Source organism: Corvus hawaiiensis, chromosome 25 (genome assembly GCF_020740725.1).
Source record: "Corvus hawaiiensis isolate bCorHaw1 chromosome 25, bCorHaw1.pri.cur, whole genome shotgun sequence".
Taxonomy (NCBI): domain Eukaryota; kingdom Metazoa; phylum Chordata; class Aves; order Passeriformes; family Corvidae; genus Corvus; species Corvus hawaiiensis.
Window position 1 is genome coordinate 3,108,208 of NC_063237.1, and position 23,762 is coordinate 3,131,969.

The 23,762-nt window shown below is 50.8% G+C and overlaps 1 protein-coding gene across 3 annotated transcripts in view; it reads right to left on the bottom strand.

Annotated features, from left to right (window-relative positions):
- The window catches only part of LOC125338383 (opioid-binding protein/cell adhesion molecule homolog), a 295,496-nt gene that overhangs the window by 120,997 nt on the left and 150,737 nt on the right, over positions 1-23,762 (bottom strand). The window contains exon 1 of one of the 3 annotated variants that reach the window (XM_048329074.1): positions 9,114-9,119. The exons of the other annotated variants lie outside the window; for them this stretch is intronic. The gene's annotated coding sequence lies outside the window, so the exon portion shown is untranslated. Of the gene's footprint in view, positions 1-9,113; positions 9,120-23,762 lie in introns of those variants that run through there. 3 annotated transcript variants of the gene reach the window in all.

A 23,762-nucleotide genomic window follows, 5' to 3' on the forward strand; every position in this document is an offset into this window, starting at 1 on the left:
CAGAGGCAGCTCTCAGAAAACATCCTAACATCAAGACCATTGGCACATTAAAGACAAGCCACTCAATTTTCCAAAGCCTTAAAGATTTTCTGAGCTTCAGCTCTTCTCCCTAATGTGGAAGATAAAAGTGGGAAACAAGAAATGATCCCAAATATGCCTCAATCTCAGAATCATCACAGAATGGTTTGGGTTGGGAGGGACCTTAAAGCTCACCCAGTTCCACCTCCTGCCATGGACAGGGACACCTCCCACTATCCCAGGCTGCTCCAAGCCCTGTCCAGCCTGGCCTTGGACACTGCCAGGGATCCAGGGGCAGCCACAGCTTCTCTGGGCACCCTGTGCCAGGGCCTCCCCACCCTCCCAGGGAAGAATTCCTTCCCAATATCCCATCTAACCCTGCCCTTTGTCAGGTTGAAGCCCTCACCCTTGTCCCATCAGTAGTTCCCAGAAAATGTCCTATTTTCGAGACTATTGGCACACTAAAGACAAGTCCCTCAACTTCCCAAAGCCTTAAGGATTTGCTGAGCTTCAGCTCCTCTCCCTAATGTGGAAGATAAATGTGGGAAACAAGAAATGACTCCAAATGTGCCTCAATTGATTCTGACTTCCATGATTCCATCTTTAGAGGGGGCAAAAATCCAGCAGACTGATTCCAGCTGCTTGTTGATTCCTGCCTGGAGCAGCCTGGTGTTTAGGAGCCGGGCAGAGCTCTTCTGCAGTTATGTATTTATTTTATGAATATTATTATTATTATTTTTAACCATAGAATCATTTTATTAATATTAATAAACCCGCAGAAAGTGCTAATTTCCTCCATCATTCTCCTAATTACCTCTATTGAATTGTGAGGATCATCTGCATGAATAATGATTCCCTGTGCATTTGCTTCGCTGTTCAGCAAAGGGATCGGCAAGAGGAGGATCCTGCACTCGCAGATGGCAGGGAAGGAGCTTTGGAACCACCACCAGATGCCTCCTACAGTAACTCATGGCCTCTTCCCCAGCCTCAGAATCCTGGCAGGGTCACCAGATCCATTCTGCATGAACACAAGGGGTGGGACAGGTCTGCTAAGGGCAGGTGACCCTCCTGGGCTGCTTCTCAGGGCACAAAGGCTCTCTCTGCTCCTCTGGAGCTACAAGACCTTCCCAAGTCCTTTCAAACAAACATCATATGGACAGCCCATGTCACTTTGTCCAGCCCTCCTGGCCACTCCAGAACCAGTGGCAGTTTTGCCACAATTTTGGATGAGGCAGAACCTCAACCTGGGTTTTGGTGCCAGGAGCAAGGAGCCAGCACAGCATCACTGAGGGACAGCTGTGACTGCCCCATCCCTGGAAGCGTCCAAGGCCAGGTTGGATGGGGCTTGGAGCACCATGGGAAGGTGTCCCTGCCCATGGCAGGGGGTGGAATGGGATGGTTTTTACAGAATCACAGAATTAACTAGGTTGGAAAAGACCTTTGAGATCCATCCTATGACCCAGCACCACCTCATCAACTTCAAGGTCCCTTCCAACCTAAACCATCCTGGGATTCCATCTCCCTTAGTCACCCACAGGGACTGGGACCAGGAGGTTCTAGATTGAGTGGGGGAGGTTATACCACAGTGACAACTATTCCCAAAGCAGGGTATGGAAGACAATCTTCCCAGGAAAGACCAAGAACAGAAAAGGCTTCATTTATTTCTTTCCTTCTTGCTGATGCCAAGACGCTTTTCCTTTCCAAATCATCTATAAGCTCCTGAAACCACAGCATGGGAATGTTTTCCAGCTCCAAAAACACCCCAAGTGCTGGTGCTCAGCACAAAACCGAGGAAGATGCAGCAGTGTCACCTCCACGGCTCCTTCACGGACTCCCTGCTGTGCTGGCTTTGCAAGATGAGCCGCAAGAAAAGGGACACCAGCACATCTCCGCAGCGTGTGACTCCAGCCCAGCCTGGCAGTGACAGCTGCACAACCCCCTCGGGCTTGCTGGGGGACCATAAGTCTTTAAAATATGTATGATGTTCTTGGATGGGCTCCATTCCCTGCAGCTCCCCCACGCCAGCAGGCCCGCGGGATGCGCAGGGTGCCAGCACACGGCGCTGTGACACCGCGCTCAGCACGGACCCTGGGCAGGACCTGGCATCCTCTGCCACCACTGCTGCCTGCTGCAGGACATCTGGCTTGGGAGAAAATTCCGAGCACGAAGGAGATCTCCATAACCATCGCTGCTTTTTTCATGGAAAAGCAGCTCTGGCCAGCTGCTGGCTCAGGCAAAGGGAAAAGCTGGGATATTTCTGACTCCCCCAGTCTGTTTCACTCGCTGTGAGCACACTCAGCTTCTGTGACAGCCTTCAACCATGTCCCCATGCTGCAAGGTGGCCACAGGCTGCCTTTCTGCCTCCTCAAAGTTCCCTTTGGAAAAGGAATAGGACACACATCTGTGTTTTCCTGGTGGGGAGAGGGAGGGTAGGTTAGCGAGGCTCTCATTTCACAGGAGAGGCTGCCTGGATCATATTTGTATTCATTTTCGTGAAATCCCCATAAAAGTCACTAATAGAACACAATCTGCTAATTAAATTTCACGCAGGAAGGCATTTTCACCTTAGATTAGCAGTGTCCTTGCACATTTTTTGCTACTAATGTACTAATAACATCTTATTTATCTTATAAATGAATTCCGTTAGACTTATCATTAAACTTGAGATATTAACATGCTCAAATGAACTCAACGTGAAAGGGGGGGGCAATAATTCCAAAGGGATGGAAAGCACGAATCCATTTTCCTTCTATTTTGCAGCTGGGAAAGGAAAGGCAGCAGGCTGGCAGCTGTGGGGAGCAATGTCCTGACTTTAATTGCTGCAGAGGTGTGAGGGAGGGCAGGAAGCCCCCACAATCCCACAGACCCCACTGCCAGGGATGTTCTATCCAAGCAAAGGACACACCCAGAGCTTCTGCATCTCCAGGTTTTCTTTGTGGAAGGTCCATATTGAGTGGTTTCACACCACAGGAGAGGACTGGGGTGCATCTCACCCCACCAGGCCACACCTACAGACCTGCATCCCAACTCAGGGCTCGCACTTCCCAAGGAATCTCGCTCTCACCACAGATGTCCCATCTGGATGTGCAGACAGACACCTGTTTCCCAGCCCAGGGCTTGGCTTTAAAATATTTGTGGAAAGGAGGAAGGAGGTGGGGGAGAGGCATTCTTGATCATGAATCTTGGCAGGATACAGCTACTTCCCCACGACTGGCTGGAAGATGGATAACGGGGAGGAGGCCAAGCTGCAGTGTTTAAATCCAGATCTGCTTCCTGAGAATCCTCCCCTTCCAGAACTGGATTTTCTGGATACACATCCCCGAAGCTCCCTGGCACCCAGCTCCAAGGAACACATCCCTGTCCTGCTGAACACCGCGCAAGGGTGCAGTGCCAACCACCACCACCTCAGCTGTGCCTCAACGAAGGGGATACATTTTGGTACCCAGCTTTTCATTCTGCTGAGGCTTTTCATCCCAAACCAAGGTTTAGTCTTTATGCAGATGGGATCAAATCCCGCCCTGGCTGAGCCAAACAAGAGCAGTGACTGATCCCTCCCCGGCACCTTCGTACGTGGCTGCACAGTGTTTAATAACCAACTTCGCCGAAGAAAACAACATCCGACCTGCGATATTCTGACAGCAGCATTTTCTCCCCCTTTCTGAAGATCCACGACTTTCCCTCTTGTAATTGGATGAGGCAACATTGACATCCAGTGGCCGATGAGATTAATCGCAGCGAAGCCGGAGTGACTTCCCGGGGGATGGAGAGAGCGCTCGGCGAGGGCTGGCGGTGCTGTCTGAGCGGCAACAGGCAGAGAACAGCAGCATCCCGCTGCTGCACATCCCTGCCAGGGCCACCACCACCACACAAACCAGCGGGATAGGCGTTCCAGGCTGTTATTCCCAAATCCTCCTCCATGCTGGAGGGGGCTGCGGGTCCAGCAGCAGCAATCAGCACCTCTGCTCCAGCTGGAGATGTGTGAATTTCTGCTGGTGGCCCCCTAATTTTGTGTCCCAGTCTTGTGAGAAAGCCCAAACTCTGCAGGGTGCAAGCCAGAGCTGCCCTGCTTTATTTCATTGAATCGTAGTCCCCAGAATCATTTATGTTGGAAAAGCCTCTAAGACAGTCAAGTCCAACCATTAACACTGGATTTTTCCTGGTGGCTCACCAGCACCTGGTATGACATTCCACGGAGGTGGGGACACATCTTGCTAAACACAGATCCCTCCTGCCAGCGAGCAGCCTCTCCTCAGGCATTTCCACCTTTGCCTGCTCCCACACTGAGCCAAAATCTCCCAGCTGAGCATCAGGCCCTGCCCAGGAGCCGCTCTGCTGACTCAGGTTCGACCTGGATTTGCCTCTCCATCTGCCCAAGGCACAGAGCTCAGCCCGTCACTCACCCACCAGCTCTTGCTGTGTTTTACCCCCACAGCACCGTGGCACAGGGCTGGGACAGACTCCCAGAATGGTTTGGGATGGAAGGGATCTTAAAGCCCATCCAGTCCCACCCCCTGCCATGGGCAGGGACACCTCCCACTATCCCAGGTTGCTCCAAGCCCCGTCCAACCTGGCCTTGGACAGTTCCAGGGATGGGGCAGCCACAGCTTCTCTGGGCAACCTGTGCCAGGGCCTCCCCACCCTCACTGTAAAGGTCTTCTTCACAATCTCTCATCTAATCCTGTCCTCTGTCACCTTAAAGCCATTCCCCCTTGTCCTGTCACTCCACGCCCTTGTGAATTTTATGGATACTCATTATTACAGATAATTTGATGACTTGTTATTCTCAAAATGTATTCCAGATGCAAGCTACAGCTGGACACCTGTGAGGTTTGGGGGAATTTCTGTATTCCTCATTTACAGACAACAAAACTGAGGCCCCAGGAAGGGCGGAAGACTGTGATAGATGAGGCAAGGCTGTAAATCCCTGGTCAAAGCCTGAATCCAGGCCATTTTGCCAAGCACAGAACAATTTGCATGCCTGTGGGGGAAGTTAGATGCTGGTCCCTCCCCAGACAGCTGTAAAAAATGGAAAGGCTCCCCCTCCTCAAATCTGCTCTAAATGTTCTCCAGTTTCTGTGGGCCTTTAATTTTATTTTAAAAAATACTAGGGCAGATTACGTGCTACGCAATTAAATATTGATTGGGAATTCTCCCCAAGTAGGTTTCCCCCTCCATCTCTCTGCCTCCGCAGGGAGATGTCAAGTTCTGTTTCCTAAGCTGTCCCCATCCAGTGATTACGTTCATTAGGACACCAGTGTTGTGGTTAAAAGTACTTTCTTTGCTGCTGTACGTTTAATTAGACAACTCTTTCCCAGAAATTATTTATAGCCAAGCTTGGGAGCTATAGTTAGTCCGAATGTAAATAAGATTCAAAAGGGAAATCCCAGGGCACCCCTGTGGCTGGTGAGCCGCTCGCTTCAATCCATTAGCGCTGGTCCCAGCGCCCCTGCTTAGCACAGCCTTCCAGGGCTTTATGGCTGCAAGTTGTGCTGTTTAACAAAATAATAAAGCAAACCAGCCCAGGTGCAGGTTTCCAATCCAACTTCTGCTGGACAAAGGATATTTTCCCTCCTGTTAGTGCAGGGAGCTGGGAAACTCCCCAGCTTGCAGAGGGAATGGGATGTGGCTGGAGGAAGGCAGCAAAAAGCCTTTGCCCTCAGTGGAAAAAACCTCAGATTAATTAGAGCAATGGAGAACTTTCCAAACTCTTGAGAACACCTGAGCAGGGTTCTGAGTTTGTTTGGAAAGGCTGGGTTTGGAAATGTGCCAAGTAAGGAAGGACCCAGTGTCTTAAAATCCTTTGCAGCACATCTGTGACATGTCACAGCACTGCAATTCCTGCAGGAAGTGCAAGGACTCAGCTCTGATCCTCACCAAAATGGTCACAGAATTATGGTTTAGAGTCACAGAACCATTAAGGTTGGAAAAGATCTCCAAGACCATCAAGTCCAGCCTGAAGCTGGAGAGGATATTTAAAGGTCATCTAGCCCAGCTCCCAAGCAGAGCAGCTCACAGACACACCCACCGCCTCCAGGTGGGATGTTCCTCCCAGCCCCAGTCCTCTTCCTGAGCCCCTTTGGAAGCAGCACGGTCAGAAGACCAAATATCACAGAATTCCAGAAAGGTTTGGGTGGAAGGGACCTTAAAGCTCATCTCATCCCACCCCCTGCCATGGGCAGGGACACCTTCCACTGTCCCAGGTTGCTCCAAGCCCCGTCCAACCCAGCCTTGGGCACTTCCAGAGGGATGAGGCAGCCACAGCTTCTCTGGACAATGGCTCTGCTGTCAACCCAGATTCAGTACTGGGCTGGACAACACACTCATCCGACCATCCTGCAAGAGCTTTGTCGGGAACTTCTGCCAACCATCCCATCCACCCTGCGTTAACAGGACAATCCTGCCGGGATCCTCCACCCCTCGCCTCATGAACACATGCATCACTTGATGGGTGATTCACGGGGTTAATCATTTTCACACCTTTGTCTCTCCTCCTGGCATCTGAGGGAGAGGAAAACCACACTCAAGCGGTGTTGTGTAGCACAACAGCACTCAGCTGCTCAGAAATCGCTGCTCCAGGCAGGGAGCGGCACTGCGGACACGCGCATGGAGCGGCGGATAATGCAGGAAAAACGGTAAATCTCTAAAAAACACAAATAATGAGGAGCACGCTGGAGATGTCTGCGCCAGGCATGGCATCCGCTGGCTGCATCCACACGCCACACGTGGCTCTGCTGGGACCAGGAGGAGATGCAAAATTCAACGCCAAAATCTCAGCTGTCACTTTTGATTTTGGCTGCCACCACGCCGAGCTCCCCGGCGCCGCAAAGCTGCCTGCCCGAGGTGTCCCAGCCCCGATGGTGACAGTGCCAGCAAGCGCCACCAGCACTGCCAAGCCCAGGCAGGAGCCATCACCGTTCTGGAGAGTAACACCACGGGGAGGTCTATTATTTTAAACATATAATTGATTCTAATTCATCACTTATCGCACAGTGACAGATTTTTATATAGTTTATTATCTCAGTCGCAGCACGAGGGCCCGGGGGGGCTGGTTCCTATTGTTCGGCGGTTCCTGCTCCTGCCTCATGTCTAGCTGCTCCCGTTATCTGTCTGATTAAGTTAGGGATTCTGGTATCTCTGGGTCCCCAGGTAACTGTCAGCGCTCATATCCTCCCCTGGCAGCATCTCAGCAGCCTTTGTGCCCCTCTCCTCCTTGACCTGGCTGTCACCACAGCCACCGCGCTCGGCTGATGGTTTGGGGGACACAGAGATGGCTGTCACCCCCTGCTCCCAACATCCAAAGACCCAGGTACCACGGGATCAAGCCTTTTGGGCCACGCAGAAAGGAACTTGCACCCTGTTGCCTTCATCCCTCACTGCCGGCACCTCCCTGGGAAATGCAAAAGCAGCAAAACGCAAAGGGGCCCAGACTCGCCTGGTTTGGCACAGGGATGCGCAAACACCTCTCTGCTTCCCAACCCCTTCCAAAACCAATCCAGCCCCGATCCACAGGGCTGGGCACTGCCGCAAACTGGAGAATCTCACTCCTCCTCCTCCTCCCCAGTGCTTCCCCTCGTGCCACAGCAGTAGGGGATCACAGCTAAAATGGGTCGATTTGCAGAATTTCCATTTCACAAGGCGCTTTCAACTCCTCCACGCTTTGTTTTCGTTCGGATTCAGAATGAAAAAACCCAAAAGCAGATGCACACTTTCTTCCGATGAGCTCAGCAACTCCGAAATGGCCAGAAACCAGCATTTTCCTTTGACGCTCTAAGGAGCCACTTTGCAATTTCACTATTTCATTTCAGCATTTTAGATTATTTTGAATTATTTCTACAACATTTCCCAATGCTAAATGCAACGCTGAGCATCACACAGCACAGCTACGAGGGTGTCATTATGTGACATAACATAATGATTGAAACATTTGATCCTATTTTAAAATCATTAAGGGCTGCTGCTTTTCCATTCTGATTGAAACATCTCGGGGTTGTTGGTTTTTTTTCCCCTAGATCAAAGCGTGTCTTGTTCAAAATGTAAGGAAACAGTTTGACATTGTTCAAAAATGGCGTCAAAACCAGTTTTTACAACACAAACAGCAGAGACTTTCATCTCCGTGTCAAACTACTTCATTACAACAACAAACACCAGGCACTTTTATCTAAAACTGGGATGTTTTAGCTGACTTTAAGTAGCAGCTGCCCTTAATTATTTTAAAAACAAAAGGAAACACTGCAAGGATTAACCTGCTTTGGTGCGGGTGATGTCTCCTAGAAATTTATGAATAATAAAAACAAACCTCCAAACACAGTCACATGCAGGCAAAACTTTAAAACAATGGAATTCTTCAGGATTTTTCTCCTGAGGAGAGTGGTGTGAGGGAGGTCTGTGCATCCGTGGGAATGCTGGCAGCAATATCTGTGCTCTGTGAGCCTTTTATCAGTCATCACCATGCAAGACCAGGTGTGGCATAAAACCCAACAGCCCTGACCTCACAGCCAGGTCTTTCCCAGCAAACACACCCGGGAAGCTCAGGAAGGAATTTTTGCTGAGGGCAAAAAGGAAAACTCAGTTCTGGCTTGGACTGGATGTCCCAGCAATGCCATCCCTGATAGTCCCCTCACTGCAAGGGATACTCTGTGCAGCCAGCAGTGAGTAACATCACCTAGACAGACCTTGATAGGCTTTAGTTTGGTAAGAAATAGTCAAAATTCCTCCCAGTATCAGAAGGGGAGGTGCTGAAGGAAGCCAAGGAAGCTGAAGAGGGTCTCTATCAAGAACTGCAGTGCCAGGACGAGGGGAATGGATCAAACTGGCAGAGAGCAGGGATAGATGAGATATTGGGAAGGAATTCCTCCCTGTGAGGGTGCGGAGCCCCTGGCACAGGGTGCCCAGAGAAGCTACGGCTGCCCCACCCCGTCCAAGGCCTGCTTGGATGGTGTTTGGATCACCCCATGTTCTTTTCGCACAGAACCCAGTGCTGGGGGAGCTGAATTGTCCAACCCGTTAAACAGTGGGAAGGAAACGAATAGTAACAATCATTATAAATACAACTTAGACTAAACAACGGGATATTTTCCAAACACACACCTACACACGGAGAGGGGGAGGCTGCAATCTGCCCAGGCTTCAGTGTTGATTCACATGGGATCAGAGCGATCCAGAGAGAACCACGCCAAAACGGGGCGAGTTAAATACACTGCCTGACCAGAGAAATTGCCAAGAGAAGCACCACCTTAGAAAGTACAACTTTCCCCCTCCTTTGGGTGCCCACTGACACCACAGTGGCAGGTGACCAGCGGCAGCTTGGGCACGATGCTGCCCTTCCCTGGAGCCCTGCATCCATGCTGCATCCTTGGAAACCAAAACCCTCCACTCTTACAGCACAGAAGAGGCCCTTGAGGTGCTCTCAACTCTTCCTGGGAGAGGCTGAATATTCCAGAGGTGGGCTGGGCTCTTGCGTGCAGGAAGGAGAGCACTCGTTTCCCCGCCAGCTATTGTCTTTGCTGCTGACATTTTGCTCGGTGCACGATGAGCTTCCTCCCCCACTTCCCCTAGGAATGACACCGCTGTTATCTCCACTGCATCTAAAGCACACACAGACTCAGTTTAGGGACAGTTAATTTCCAATTCTTTCCAGATGGGTTGGAATAATATCCCCAGGTGGTAAATACATTATTAAGAAGGCAGTTTGGTGTGAAATTGGCTATTAAAATATAGATAAAGTTTAATATATTGAGCTCCTTGTCAGAAAAATCACTTTAGAGGGAGCTTATTATTTGTTTGATATTAAAAGAGTCACAGCTCCGCTCCAAGTGACAAATGTGGAGGGGGAGGAAATGCCACCAGTAATGAACAAAAGCTTTTTAACATTTAAATTTAGGTTTCCGCTCAAGGCCCCGTGCTGCTGTGGGCAAGCCTGCCCGGTGGATCTATCCGCAGGGGCCGGGAATGCCGGCATCCCTGCCCATCCCGGACCCGGATCCACCCGCAGGGCCGCCAATGCCGGCATCCCTGCCCATCCCGGACCCTGATCCACCCGCAGGGCCGCCAATGCCGGCATCCCTGCCCATCCCGGACCCTGATCCACCCGCAGGGGCCGGGAATGCCGGCATCCCTGCCCATCCCGGACCCTGATCCACCCGCAGGGGCCGGGAATGCCGGCATCCCTGCCCATCCCGGACCCTGATCCACCCGCAGGGGCCGGGAATGCCGGCATCCCTGCCCATCCCGGACCCTGATCCACTCGCAGGGGCCGGGAATGCCGGCATCCCTGCCCATCCCGGACCCTGATCCACCCGTAGGGGCCGGGAATACCGGCATCCCTGCCCATCCCGGACCCTGAGCGATGCCGCGGCAAGAAGACACATTACTCTCCTTTGGGGAATTTCAAAGCAAGGCGCCTCCCCCCTCCTTGCTCCATGATTCCTCACCCCCCTGGGGCATTTAGGGGCAGAAATCAAAATAGGAATAATCGAGAGGGAAACCCAGTTTATAATCGATCCAGTGGGATCACAAATCCCATGGCATGACGTGGGATGCTCTAATGAGGGCAAGGCTCCCCTCTCATGAGTGTCCCATCACTACAGCTCCAATAGGAAAAAGTTTTACAGCAAAACCAGAATAAAGCTTTGGGATGCACTTCCCACACAACTGGAGCAGCAGCATCCGCGCCTGGGTGGGATTCCTAAAGTATAATCATGCAAAACATTCCTGCTCTAGTACGGATTAATCAGAAGGAGAGAGACAAGCTGCATCTTCCCGCGGCTCCGCACAGGGCTCGAGTTAGGTTTCCTATTACTAAGACTTCATTAGTTTTACAAAATATCCTACAGAACATTTTCTAGTGGGCTATGAAGAATCATAAATAATTAAAATTAAATTACACTTGTCAAGGAAATGAACGAACCGCTTCTCCGCGATGTGTTATCCTCCCGAGTTTATTCCTTTATTTTTAAATCTCTTCCTTAAAAACTTCACCAGTTTTTCCAGGGTTAGAACAATGTGCTCTTTGGACGAAAAAATTCCACCGACCTGATTTTTACCCCAATTAGCCACAAAGCAGAAGAAATGACAATTTAAATCAATGGTGCTGCAGCACATGTACCCACATTTGAAATCAACAGTGGTGTTAAAAGCATTATTAATCAGCATTATTATTAGCTGGCAATTAGCAAACTTCAATAATTGGCACTTATTAGATCTTCCACTTGATGAGAATTTACTGTCAGAAGCCTTTGAGGGGAGGCACAATAACAGTGGAAAACATCTTAACTAACTAATTAAGCCTCCCAACAGCCCTGGAATCCTTATAAATTTAAAAAAAAAAAAAAAAAAAAAAAAAAAGGGAGGGAAAGGCATTTTGTCACTGTCAGAGTTTGTGTCAAGGCTCCTTGCCTCGGACTAAGAGATTGCTCTGGGCTCCCAGATTGCACCTTCACACCACTGCCCTGTGCAGGAACTGGGCTCCTCTCTTACCTTCTTGTGCCTTTTAATTGTAGTTATTGATCTCTTTTTTTCCCCTCCCACTTGACAGAACTACTTAGAAGTCCTTTCCACAAGTTCACACTCCCCAGGGGCTCAGGGATCCCTCTGGGGATGGAGGGAGGTGAGGCAAGGGGTCGCCTTTAACTCCCATTTCTGTTCTCTTGGTGTTTTATCAACAGTCCTGCTCTGCTCCGGGCAGCTGGGGGCCTGGAGGAGAAGGAAGAGCTCTGTGAGCCTGGCTCAGCTGAGCTTGGACCCGTGCCTCAGTTTACTCCTTCGCCACACACATTCCCCCTGTGTTCACGCTTCGTTAACATCTGTAATGGGATTGGAGCTTCGGGGATGAAAGGTGGGATAGCAGCGCACAGCGTTAATGAGTTAATCAATACTTAATTCCTTCAATATTTGCAAAAACAATTAAAAAATCCCTGAAAACACCGTTTACCCGGGAAGCTTTACACACCCAGATTTACATCCCAGGGTTGTCTGGCACACTTCATTGCCCAGAAGCTGCTTTTCATTTGGGGGCTTTTTTTGGCTTTCTCCTGTAACACACGGGGGTGGCCCAGCAAGAAGCACCTTAAACAATCCCAACCCTTCATCCTGGTGTTGGTGAAGATGGAGAACACGTGGCAGGCAGCACTGTGGATATGTAAGGGGAGAACCACACACACTCAGTGCTGAGCCATGGACAAAGGTGGGGTACAGCAGTAGTTACCTCTGTTTAACTGGCACACTGCAGCACGGACAGCAGGGAGACCCCAGGGAAACCAAAATCCGTCAATGATCGCCAGAGCCTGAATGGGACAAGCTGGTGGTGATGGTGTACCGGGGTTCCTTTTCCATCCAAAGGGTGCTGTGAGCACATCCCCTTTGGAGGATGCCCACAAGGCTTTGAGAGGAAGATCCAGGTCTCATTGTCAGTCTGTTCCACACTGCACTGATTAGCCAAGCACCAGCCCAGAGCTGCAGCTGCTTCTCCAAAGAAAACTCCCACCCCTCCGCGCCGTCTCCTCCTCGCTTCTCTTCCCCGGCAGTCAGACACAGGCAATTATCCACTGAGCCCGGCTCCCGGCCCTCCCGCTCGCCCGGCGCCTCCATCCCCGGCTCCCCGCGCCAGAGGAGTTTGCAGCAACTGCCTCAGCTGGTGGGGGAGGAGGAGGAGGAGGAGAGGAAGATCAAGGTTGCTGCTGCTCCTTTCAAAGAAGGCCTGGAGAAGTTTGGTGGAGAGGCGGGGCTGCCCGCAGGCTTTCCCAGAACATCTTATTAGAGTCACTTTCACACATCACTTGAAAGCTGCCTGACAACGTCCTTCCTTTAACAAAGCAAATATTGTATAAATTAATAGTCCTTCAGGGAAAGACAGAGCCAAGCACTTCCCATGGCAGCACTGACGGCCACTTTCCACAACCTGCTCTTGGGGAGGTGACATGAGGACAAACCCTCCACCCTTGGCATGACAGACGAGCAGAGGTCCCTGGATGCCAGATGCACCTCAAAACCTCCACGGAGGAGGCTGCAGAAAGCAAAACGCGCCCTGAATCCTGACTGCTCTCGGCTGCTGCATTCCTGAGGCAAGCCCAAGGATCCCTCTCGTATCCACATCAATATTTCAGCACACACGTTTGTAATTTATGAAGGTAAAGCGACGTTTCTGCGAAAGCCATCGCGTGTTCACAGCTCTGCCACCTGCAAACCCCAGGGCTGCTCCCACTCGCTGCAAGTCGCAGGTGCAGAAGGCCTGCAGAGAGGAGATAGGCTGTGGGGTTTGTTCACAAAAACCAGGGGATTCCTGGGCTTGAAAGGCATTGGAAGCCCTACCCAACCATTCCACTCATTCCTGCTGCGTTTGGCTCCTGGGCTGCAACGAGGAGGATGCTGGGTTGGAATGCCAGGCAGGAGAGCATGGCTGGGGGTGGTTTGGTGTTACGATGGGTCTTGAAATCCTCCTAGAGAGGCTCACACCTGCCTCTGCACAGATTTTTTGTGGTGAGACCCTTGGCCATGGTGTGCCTTGGCTTTGCTGCACCAGCCTGGGAACCTGCACACAGCCCATTCTGCCTCTTCCCTGCTGGACTCCTAAAAAACCTGTTCCCCCACTGTCTCCAGATTCTTATTGTAGAGAGAAGGTACTGGCAACAACTCCCATAGAATTGTGGAGTCCTGGACTGGTTTGGGTTGAGAGGGACATTGAAGAACATCTCATTCCACGCCCTGCCATGGGCAGGGACACCTTCCACTATCCCGGGTTGCTCCAAGCCCCGCCCAACCTGGCCTTGAACAGTTCCAGGGATGGGGCAGCCACAGCTTCTCTGGGCATCCTGTTCCTTGCCCAAACCCGCATGGAAAGACCCGAGAGCAGACGGAGCTCCCTACACCCCACCCAGCCACTTCCCGACTGCATCAGCCTCCCAGAGGCTCAGCCCTCGTGGTCTTCGCACAGTGCTCCTAAAAATATCCACGGAGCGGGCTGCTGGTTTTCTCCCTTCCCTCACTTCGCTGCTATTCCCTTTCATCGTGTTTAAAACCCCTGAGCTCCCACCTCCATCCATCCCCGCCTCTGCGCGGCCCCTCGCCAGCGCCCCGCAGTTGATTTAACCTCTGTTATCTCTGTGATTAGCCCCACCATGGAGCAGATAGTTGGTTCTTATCAGCCCATTAAAGAGCCAAAGAACGCTGTTACCAGTTTTTTATCTGCAAAACGCACACAAAGCCCCGCTGATTATTCTATTAATTTGTTAATGAACCTGTCTTGCCAGACAGACTCTCAGCGCCTTTCAAAGTAGGGGTAGGGAATTTTAATCTTCCTAGGGGTTCAGACCCTGGGCTCGCAAGGTTTTTCAGCTCCAAACTTCCGTAGGATCTGAAACAAAAAGTTCAGCCCCATTATCAGCTGCCAAACACATCTATGAGGGTTCAGAAACTGCTCCTGAGCGCTGCTGCTGCTATATACGGAGAAGGAGCAGCTCTGACAGCAAGCACCAAGGCCTGGCTTGCTGCTGAGTCCTTTCCACAGCAGAACCCAGCCCACCGCTGAGCTGAACCAACCTGGAGATGATGCTGGGCACCAGCACCTTGAGCCCGACTTTGAGGAGCGCCAAGCACCCGGACTAGCTCAAAATCCTCTGTTTCCCAGTCGAGAGTGCCACAGAGAGCCTGCAGTGCCAGCGCTGTGGGGACAGGCCCACCTGGGGCTGGAGATACCCCTGCATCACACGAAAGATGGCACAAGGACCCGACAGCGCCAAGGAGGGAACTCAAAGCTGCTGCTCTGGACCTCAGGTTGGACATCAGTGAGAATTTCTTCACTAAAAGGATTGTCAGACTTTGAAATTGGGCTTCCCAAGGAGGTGGTGGAGTCCCCATCCCTGCAGGTGTTCAAGACACGACTGGACGTGGCACTCAGTGCTCTGGGCTGGTTGACAAGGTGGGGATTGGTCACAGGTTGGACTCGATGATCTTGGAGGTCTTTTCCAACCTAAATTCTATGATTCTATGATCTGACAAGGAAGGTCTCCTTCCCTGCCAAGGACGGTTCAAAATCTTTTGGCTTACTCAGAAATAATGAGATATTAAAAATAATATATTTGAGGCTGTTTTTGTCTACCCTCTGAGCCACTGAGATTTGCAGGTGCACGCTCTCTTGCTCTGCAGGAGCCTTCCCACAGCACCTTAATGCCCCCCAATCTTTAATATATTTACTCTTGCAACCCCCCTGTGCAGAAACGGTGATATTACAACTGCAGAGAGACTAAGATGACACGGAAAGACAGCAGCAAAATGAGAGGTTCTGCCTAAATCACCTAAATCTTGAGCTGGTGCTGTAACCACCAGCCTGCTCCTCCTCCCCCATAGCTGCCTGTGGCCAGAGCTGCTTCGAATTGGGGAAGGGATGAAGAAAAGACCAAAATAACCAGAAAACCGTGGCGGGCCCGTCAGGATTGGGCTGCATTCCTGGCTTGCAGAACACATTTTTCTCCTTGACCCACCTCCTCCTGAACAGAAAAACCCAACCCCGTTGCTTTCCAGTTATTTTTAGGCAAGGATAGCTGGATGCTTAAGTACTTCTAAAGCTGCCAATTGCACAACAAATTAAATGCATAACCCTCAGCACTCGGAGGATGAATGCATTATGGACAAAAGGAACATGTCCTCACACCCACACGCAGCTTTGTTTACTCTGCATTCATACATGACTCTGTTGTCACCTCCATCCCTGACTCCTAATGACAAAAGACAAAAGGCAGAGAATTCCTCCTCAAACCCCCAAAGTCTCCATCTGATACGCACAAATGCAATTTGTCTCCAAGCCTCGCGAGGCCCCTGGTCGAAGGGAGATGAATACAGAAAGAGCTGCGGGTAGGACCCAGCCCAAGTCCTGCCACAGAGCCTGGAGTACAAGCCAAGCTCAGCCATTGCTGCCCTATCCAAAAATTTGGGACCAAGCTTCCCGGACGAGCTCAGACATTTCCATATCTGGAAGCAAACGATTTCCCATGGACATTCAGAGCTGCCACTGTTCCTATAGGAACCCTCCCTGTTTATCATGCCGTGTGTTTTTTGTTCACGCTTCTGGCTTTCAGCTGTGCTCTCCAAATCAGCCCTCCTGTTTTTATGCTGAACCAGGGCTTGATGTAAAAACCAGAACTGATACTACACCATCAAAGCCACGTCACCTTTGTTAGATCCACCACTCGGAGCCTCCTCTTCGCTCATCTTTATCTCCTCCGAAATGAGTCACCTCATTTAGAGTACACATTTTGATGCGTTGCCCCACGTTTCCTCTGATACATCCCCAATTCCAGAGCAGACTCGAAGTTTCTTTCAACCAAAGCATTTAAAAACCAAAGCATCCCCAGCACCTGGCAGGGCACGGAGCAGCTGGGCCTGCAGGTCTGCTCCATCTGCTGCTGGCAGCGGCTTTCCAGGTCAAAGCACGTCTGCACTGCACAGAGCAGAGACAACTCGTGCTGTAAGGAGGCCAGAGGAGCTCTGCATTAATGATCCCAAGCATAAAACCACAGGATCCGCGGCTGAAAGGAAAGGGGATGTGTGGGAGACAGGCAGCTCTTGAAACAGACAAAAATACCCATTTTACACCCAAACACGGTCTCCTACAGATCCTCAGGGAACAGCCTGGGGAGGTCCAACAAGGAGATAATACTGTGGGAGGAGCAAGCCCCACACAGCCCCAGGGTCAGGACATTTATCCTCTCAGATCTTCATACCAAATGATGGACTTTGAACCCTCCCCTAACAGAAAGGCCGCAGGAATCCCTGCTTGCCACACTTTTGTTTTAGTTCTGGAGACTGATTGAACAAGAAACACACCAGGAAAAAAAGCATCCTTCAACTAACGGTTTTCTACTACCTGAGAGTCCATTTACAGCACTCCTTGCCACACATTTTGGATTTTTTTCCCTCACCACTACAAGGTAACACTCAACACACAAAGACAAACCCATCTCTGCACTTTTCAGCCTGGTGGTTCCCTACAGCTGAGCACAACTTGGTGTCAGCTCCTGTCAATGGTCCTAAATATCAGTAACAAGCACATGAAAGGGAGCTGAGCTGGAACACATTGGGGGAAGATAATCTGGGAAGGGGTTATTCTTCCTTCTACAGTCTGGTAAAGGGAACTAAACCTCCAAATCCAAGCCTTGTGTTTCTGCACAGCCTGCTCTTCCCCAGAGCATCATCCAGGCATCTTCACCCCAAAGGACTTCTCAGAGCCCAGGATCCTCCCAACAGGCACTGTCGTCTTCCTCCCTGCCTGCACCTTTCTGTCTAACCAGTGCTTGGTATTTGAGTCTAAAGGTTAATTAAGTGTGGCTGCAAGAATGAAAGGCCACAATCAATTACCGGGCCTGCTTGTCCATTTGAGTCAATTTTTAATCATGGTGATTTGGTATTTTGGGAGGCGTGGGGTGAGAAGAAGGGTGAAATTCTCTTTCTTTCCTCTCTTTTTGAAAGGTATTTATTGAAGCTGGATAATTCCCCTGTCTCCAGGCAGACAGCACTCCTTCCCCTGGCACCCGCCACCTTCTCTCGCCTTCCCTTTGTTTCTGCAGCGCTCCAGAAGAAGGGAGTGGAGATGGGGGAATGCAGGGAAAACTGGATTCAGTGTATTCCCACCGCAACTTTCTGACCTGCTTCCCCAGGTTTTTCCTGTCCTGAGGCTGAGGAAATGGACCCTGCACGGAGCTGGGGCAGCACATGTGCCCTCAGACCCTCATCTCCACGGTTCTTTGAACTCTACCCAAAACTTGTTTCTCCAAGATATGCACTTCCAGAAGTCATGGGGCCACACATCTACCTCCTCACCTGGATAAACTCCCCCACCCCCCCAGCACTCTCCAGGCAGCATTCCAGGTGTACCCTGCTCATACTCACACCATATGCACACAAACCTTCCAAACCTGAGCCACCTCCACCCCCCAAAACACTCACTGACACCACCCCAACCCTCACCCCTTTCACACACAGCCACCACCCCAAACACAGCACACACTCCCACCCCGCCAAACAGCTCCTTTTGCCTATTGAAATAATTAACTATTTAAAATTCAACCGGTGCTAATCACAGCAGCCCAGGCTGTGTTCTCATTACCCGGGATCAATTCCTGTTTAATATTCACCTCCAGGGGCAGATGTGGCTGGAACAAGTTGCCGATTTCTCTGTGCTGTGCCAAAGCTAATGAGTGGCTCCTGCTATTGTAGTACAGTCACTCTCCTGTAATCAGTCAAAATAACAAGCAGCAGCACCTTCCAGGGATGCAAAGTCTTCTACATAAATATACACAGACAGTCAGCCACGCCAATGGACTTCAAATCTCCGTGAGCTATGGCCAAGGCACAGCCCTTTCCCCAGCTCCTGGCTCGGGAAGCAGCTCCTGCCTTAGCGGGGCATCACAGCCATTTGCAAGAGCTTGTGCACATCTGGAAGCTCCTCTGGATTCAGAGCGTGCACAGCTGGCCCTGCCTCCCTGCACACACACCTAGCGCAGACACGCTCCTTGTCCCTCTCTACCTCCAACAAACGGATTTGCCCACCAGGAGAATGATCTGCAAAGTCATTCCTGAGGAATTCCATGTGTCGTACATCACACGCAGTAACTCTCAGCCCTGAGAGCCACCCTTCAAGCCTCTCTCCATGGAAGAAAACAGGGCTCCTACAAGATAACAGCAGGGAAAATCCCTACCTGCTCCCTCCAAGGCGTTCACTGATAGATCTTGCATGGGATGTGATTCATTTCCATCTCCCTCCTCTCCCTCACTCACCTGAGTGAAAAATCGAGATACCTGCTATTCCCATGGTTTTTGTAAGCACTGGGGGAAAGCCAACCCCCATTGCTCTGGGAAAAGCAGCCTAACACACCGGGCTGGTGGGACCGTCATCAAATAACAGCATGAGGACAACGGACCTCACTCATGGGGACATGAATTAGCATGGAAAAAAGTCCTCGTAGGGGTGGCCCTGATTAAAAGGATGCAATGGTGAGACACGAAGAGCATGGAGGAGGAGAGAGTGGATCTTAGCAGGGCTGTAAACGTGTCACCCCCACATCAGCCAGCTCATCCAGGAGCACATCATCCAGGGATGTGCTAGGAGAAGCAAGCATCGATTCTCATCAGCCTTCGAGTGGACAGGTCACAGGACAGCAGGAAAATGGGAGCTGGCAGGAATCTTCATCAAATGTCCGAACAAGCCTACTTTTTTTCCTTAGCAGCAATTAAGTGCAGAAAATTAAACCAGAACCTTTGCAGCAAGCAGTTGTCACCAGGGTGGGCAGCAGGGACCTGTCCCCAGCCAGCACTGCTGGATGGCAGTGAGCTTGGCCTTGGGAAAACCTCCAAAGGGAGAGGGAGAAATGCCCACCAGCTCTGCCCATCCCCAGCCATGGCACTACTGATGGAGCACAGGGAAATTGTCTCCCTGGTGCGTGTCCATCACCTCCCAACAGCTCACAGGGAGGAGGAGGAGGAAAACCACGGATGTCTCAAGGCACTTTGCTCGCTGAAAATCAATAACTGGTATTAAAAAATGGATCCAGTTCCCATTGGAACAGACTGCTCAGGGCTCTGCCATAATTCTGCAGAACAGTCAATATTTACTGTAAGTGTCTCAAATAAAGCCTGAGCTTCGATTTAGTGAGATCGTTATTGTGCGTTAATAACATGCCAATTGATTATTAAACATATTTACCCAGGGTATGAAAAATAGGCTACAAGAGGAAAGGGCATCTGATGCAGGAACATGATGTTAACTGAGGAACCTAATTGTGCAGAGCTGCATTAGCCAAATTCTCTTTCTGTCGTTAGGAAACGTTTTATAAAGGCATTAAAATGCTACAGATAGAGGAACGATGGATGAACATTCCAAGGAGTTGGGCAAGAGGACAAATTGCATCCCATCCATGTGTCCACTTCTCCCTCAGCATGATGGTCCTCCCCCAAAAGTAAAGGTGAAAGGCTGGGAGAAAATCACAACTTTATGGGTAACCTCGACTCTGTCTACTCCAAGCTCCTGGATCCCGTGTCCCTGCTGTCAGAGCGCCCGCGAGAGCTTCACAGGGTTCAAAGTGACACATGGCTGGTGCTGAACAAGGCTTTGTGCTGTCTGAGGATTTTCACAGCGCGCCCACAAATGTCACTTCGAGTAACACTTGTGGTATGGCAGTCAATTCTCACTTTGAAAATACACAGAAAAGTCAATTTCTGTGTGTTTTCTTCCTGAATCCTACTCCTCCTGCTGAAAACCTCACATAACCGACAGGGCTTGCTTTTTTTTCCTTGTCCTTTTTCTACAAGTTCTTGATGAAATGTAAATTATTTTCAGCTTTGATCTTTATGTTTCCTGGCTCTTTCTGATTATATTTCTTCCTTAACAACTTGACTCGAGCTTTCTCCGGCAGTAAAGGCTCTGTGCTCCCATCTGCACTGCACAAATTACTGAGCAGCCCGGTGCAATAGCTCAGAACAGGCCACTCTCTTCCCTAGCAATAGAAATTATTTCCATTTGGAGCAATATATCCTCCTGCTCGATGGACTGCTGCTCACCAGGCATTCAGATTTCGTTCATCTTATGCCGCAGGGCAATTTTGAATGCACCAAGTCCGGGTTGCTCGGCCACGGGATGCTGATCAAATTGGTGTTAGAAACACGGTTCTCCTGAGCAGAAGGAGGGCTGGGATGTGCAGTCACCCGCCTGCCCTGAAGCCTGCGGAGGTTTCAGTGGAAGGACTTTGTTTGGAGCTACCCAAGAAGGAGGTGCAGCACTGGGAACCTGCAGAGCTGGGCTTTGCACTCCCTGCACATAACGCTCCTCTGGCTCCACGCTGAGTACACTCATTATGTCTGGGCTACTGGGCACATTTTACATAGAGCTGATAATAAAAAAAGAGAGGCACAGAGACCTAAAGCCTGACTATTTTACAATATTAAAAAAAAAAAATGAAAAAGGGGAATGGAAGTTCAACTCAGAGCCAAAGCACATGATGGTCTCCAAGAGGGAGCACTGCAGGCCCCACACCTTGCCTGCTGCACCCCCTGTATGCCCAGCCTCGGCACAAACACCAGCACTCTGCATACCTGGGTTTGATCCTGGTCTCCAGGCAGCAAAGGAAGGCTGGATAATTCATGTTCTCAGAGGCAGCAAGAGAAGAAAGGTATAACTTGCCTTCAGGCTTCCCACCCCTCCTCCCAAGATGCTCCTGGCTGGTACTGCTGCCAAGACTTTCTACTTTCAGCTCAAAAAATGTGATTCTCAGTGTCCTTTGTAGGGGGCATCTCCCAGGGATCCCTCTGCCAGCTCCCCCCGGCACACTGAGCCCCACCACGCTGACAAAGCCACCTCGTCAGCCCCTTGTGCTTTCCACCTCCCCATTCATCTAAAACCGTGAATCCTAGAAATCCTCAGTGCTCTGTCAGCACCTTTCATCGGAGGATTTCAGAGCATTTTCCAGACATGAACAGAACAAGCCTCCCCGCTCCCCTAGGAGGAGGGTAAGTAAGATTAAGATTAATCCCAGTTCAGGAAATGAAGGCCTGAGAGGTGAGAAGGAAAATAAAATAAAAGCAATGCCAGAAATCACAGTGGGTCCCCAGCGCCTTCGATTTACCTTCCACTGGTTGAACTGAGATGCCCAGACCTTGAAACACAGCCACGAATCCCAGCACCACCCTGGGCTGAACAGAGACCTCAACCCTCCTGCTCCCCTGAGCCCATCAGCTCCTCTCCAGCATTATTCCATCCCTGTTTCCCTGTCCTTCAGAGAGGCTTGGGGGAGACACAGCCATGACAAGCTCCCCAGAGATACATGGACCTGTTTGCAGAATATGACTTTTTGTTGCGCTGTTTGATGGAGAGGGAAAGTTTCCCTCAGAAGAGACGGCTCTGCGGCAGCCACCACGGGTGCCGGAGGGAAGGTGACAGATAGGGTGGCGGGTGGCTCTCTGTTACCTCTCCTGTCTGCCTGAGTGCTGCTGGAATGAAGATAATCTATGAGCAGCAGCGAGCATCAGCACCGCTCGCTCCCCCGTATAAATCAGGAGGGCGAAGCCGTATTGAAGGCAACGTTCCCGAGCCTTCCTCCTGCCTGCCCGCAGCATTATCCATCTGCTGCTGAAGGTCAAAGAAGCCTCCAAGAACAGGATAATCACTCCAAAGAAGAGGGTTACATTCCATCACTCGCAGGGTGGAGACAGGACGAGCATGGGAAGGGTGCAGGTATCCTGCCTTGCTGCTCTCCCTCCTTCCCACCCACACGTGAATCCATCCCTGCTTCCACCTGGGCTGAGCTTGGCTGTCAGCCTGTGGGAGCATCAAGAGGTTCTTGGCAGCGCTGCCTGCAAGGGCTGGGCTTGTCAGCTTTTCACTGCACCCCTGTCTTGATGTGCAGCCCTTGGCCTGGAGGAGCAGAAATGGTTTCACACCTCCTTTCCAGAGAAAGGAGCCTCCAGGAGCGAGACAACTCAGGGAATACAGCCAGTTTGCACCTGGGAAACACAGCCACACCAGCAAGAGGAGAGGAGGAGTAAAGCATTAGAGGACACACTTCTGAGACCCTAAGGAAGAGCTCTGGTCACAGGAAGCATCACTACTGATGTCTCCCTAGGAACACCATCCCCACATCCATGGAGGGACACTCGGAACTGGGCAGAGGATGAAGCCCAACCCAAGCAGACCGAGGGCATCCTGCAGTGCCAGGCTTGGAGGCTGTGATTTATCAGCCCTGCTGACATGGTCAATAACCTCATCCCTCTTTTTGACACAGCTGTGATGGAAGAGAAGGTGGGAGAGTGCTCAACAGGCCCTGAGGTGTGAGTGATGGTCAGGAAGAGCCAGACTCCCCCCAGCTCCTCGCCCCAAGGAGAGCCTGGCCCTCATCCACCGTAAAGGTCCTTCCCTCCTAGAACTTGGCAATGGCCTTAATTTACCTGCTGAACAACTTAATTATAGTCAGTGCCAGAAACGAGCTGATCGAATCATTGAATCTGCCCCAGATCCTTCTGTCCTCCCTCCAGCACAGCCACTGCCCAGAGCACCCCATTCCTTCCGCACCCTGCCCTCAGAATTTCCTCTGATTTCCTACACAAGAGCCGCCTATTCCTTACTTGTTCCTCTTTGTGCCTTTTTGCAGAGCTGGTCCTGCCCACCTGGCAGAGGAGTGCGTGCAAAAACCAGTCCCGTTCCCCTTTTTGGGACATAGTTCTCTCTCCCAGCCAGTTTGAGCGTGCTCATTTCAGCACAGTGGGTTTTTACAACACCACCATAAGAAGAAGCAGGATGGCCTCAGGAAATCCAGGCTTGGTACTTGTGGCATTTGTCTCTGCCAGTCAACAGCCATAATTGGTCCCCACTTTAGGGAGGGAAAAGAAATAACCTACCTCCAAAAACACCTCTCCAATCAATAAGAATTTGTCCTTTGCATCTGTGGCACGGTGGCTGGGGGCTCCCTGGGGCTGCTGCCAGCCTATTTTTCTTTCCTTTCTCTGGCCCATTGTTTAAGCCTGGTGCTGAGCTTCACCTCTGGACCCTCTCTCTCCCCCAAGCCGATCAATAACTAACCCTCTGCTAATGACCTTTCCATCCCTCTGGAGGAGCAGATCCGTCACAGAGCTGGGATGAGCCAGGAGCTTGCTCATCCCTTCTTGGACAGTGACTAATTGCTGCCATTAGATGCAGAATTACAGACAAAGAATGAAGGCAGCGAAATGACTGACCCTATGTTTAATGCAACCAGTGTCCGAGTGTCCAT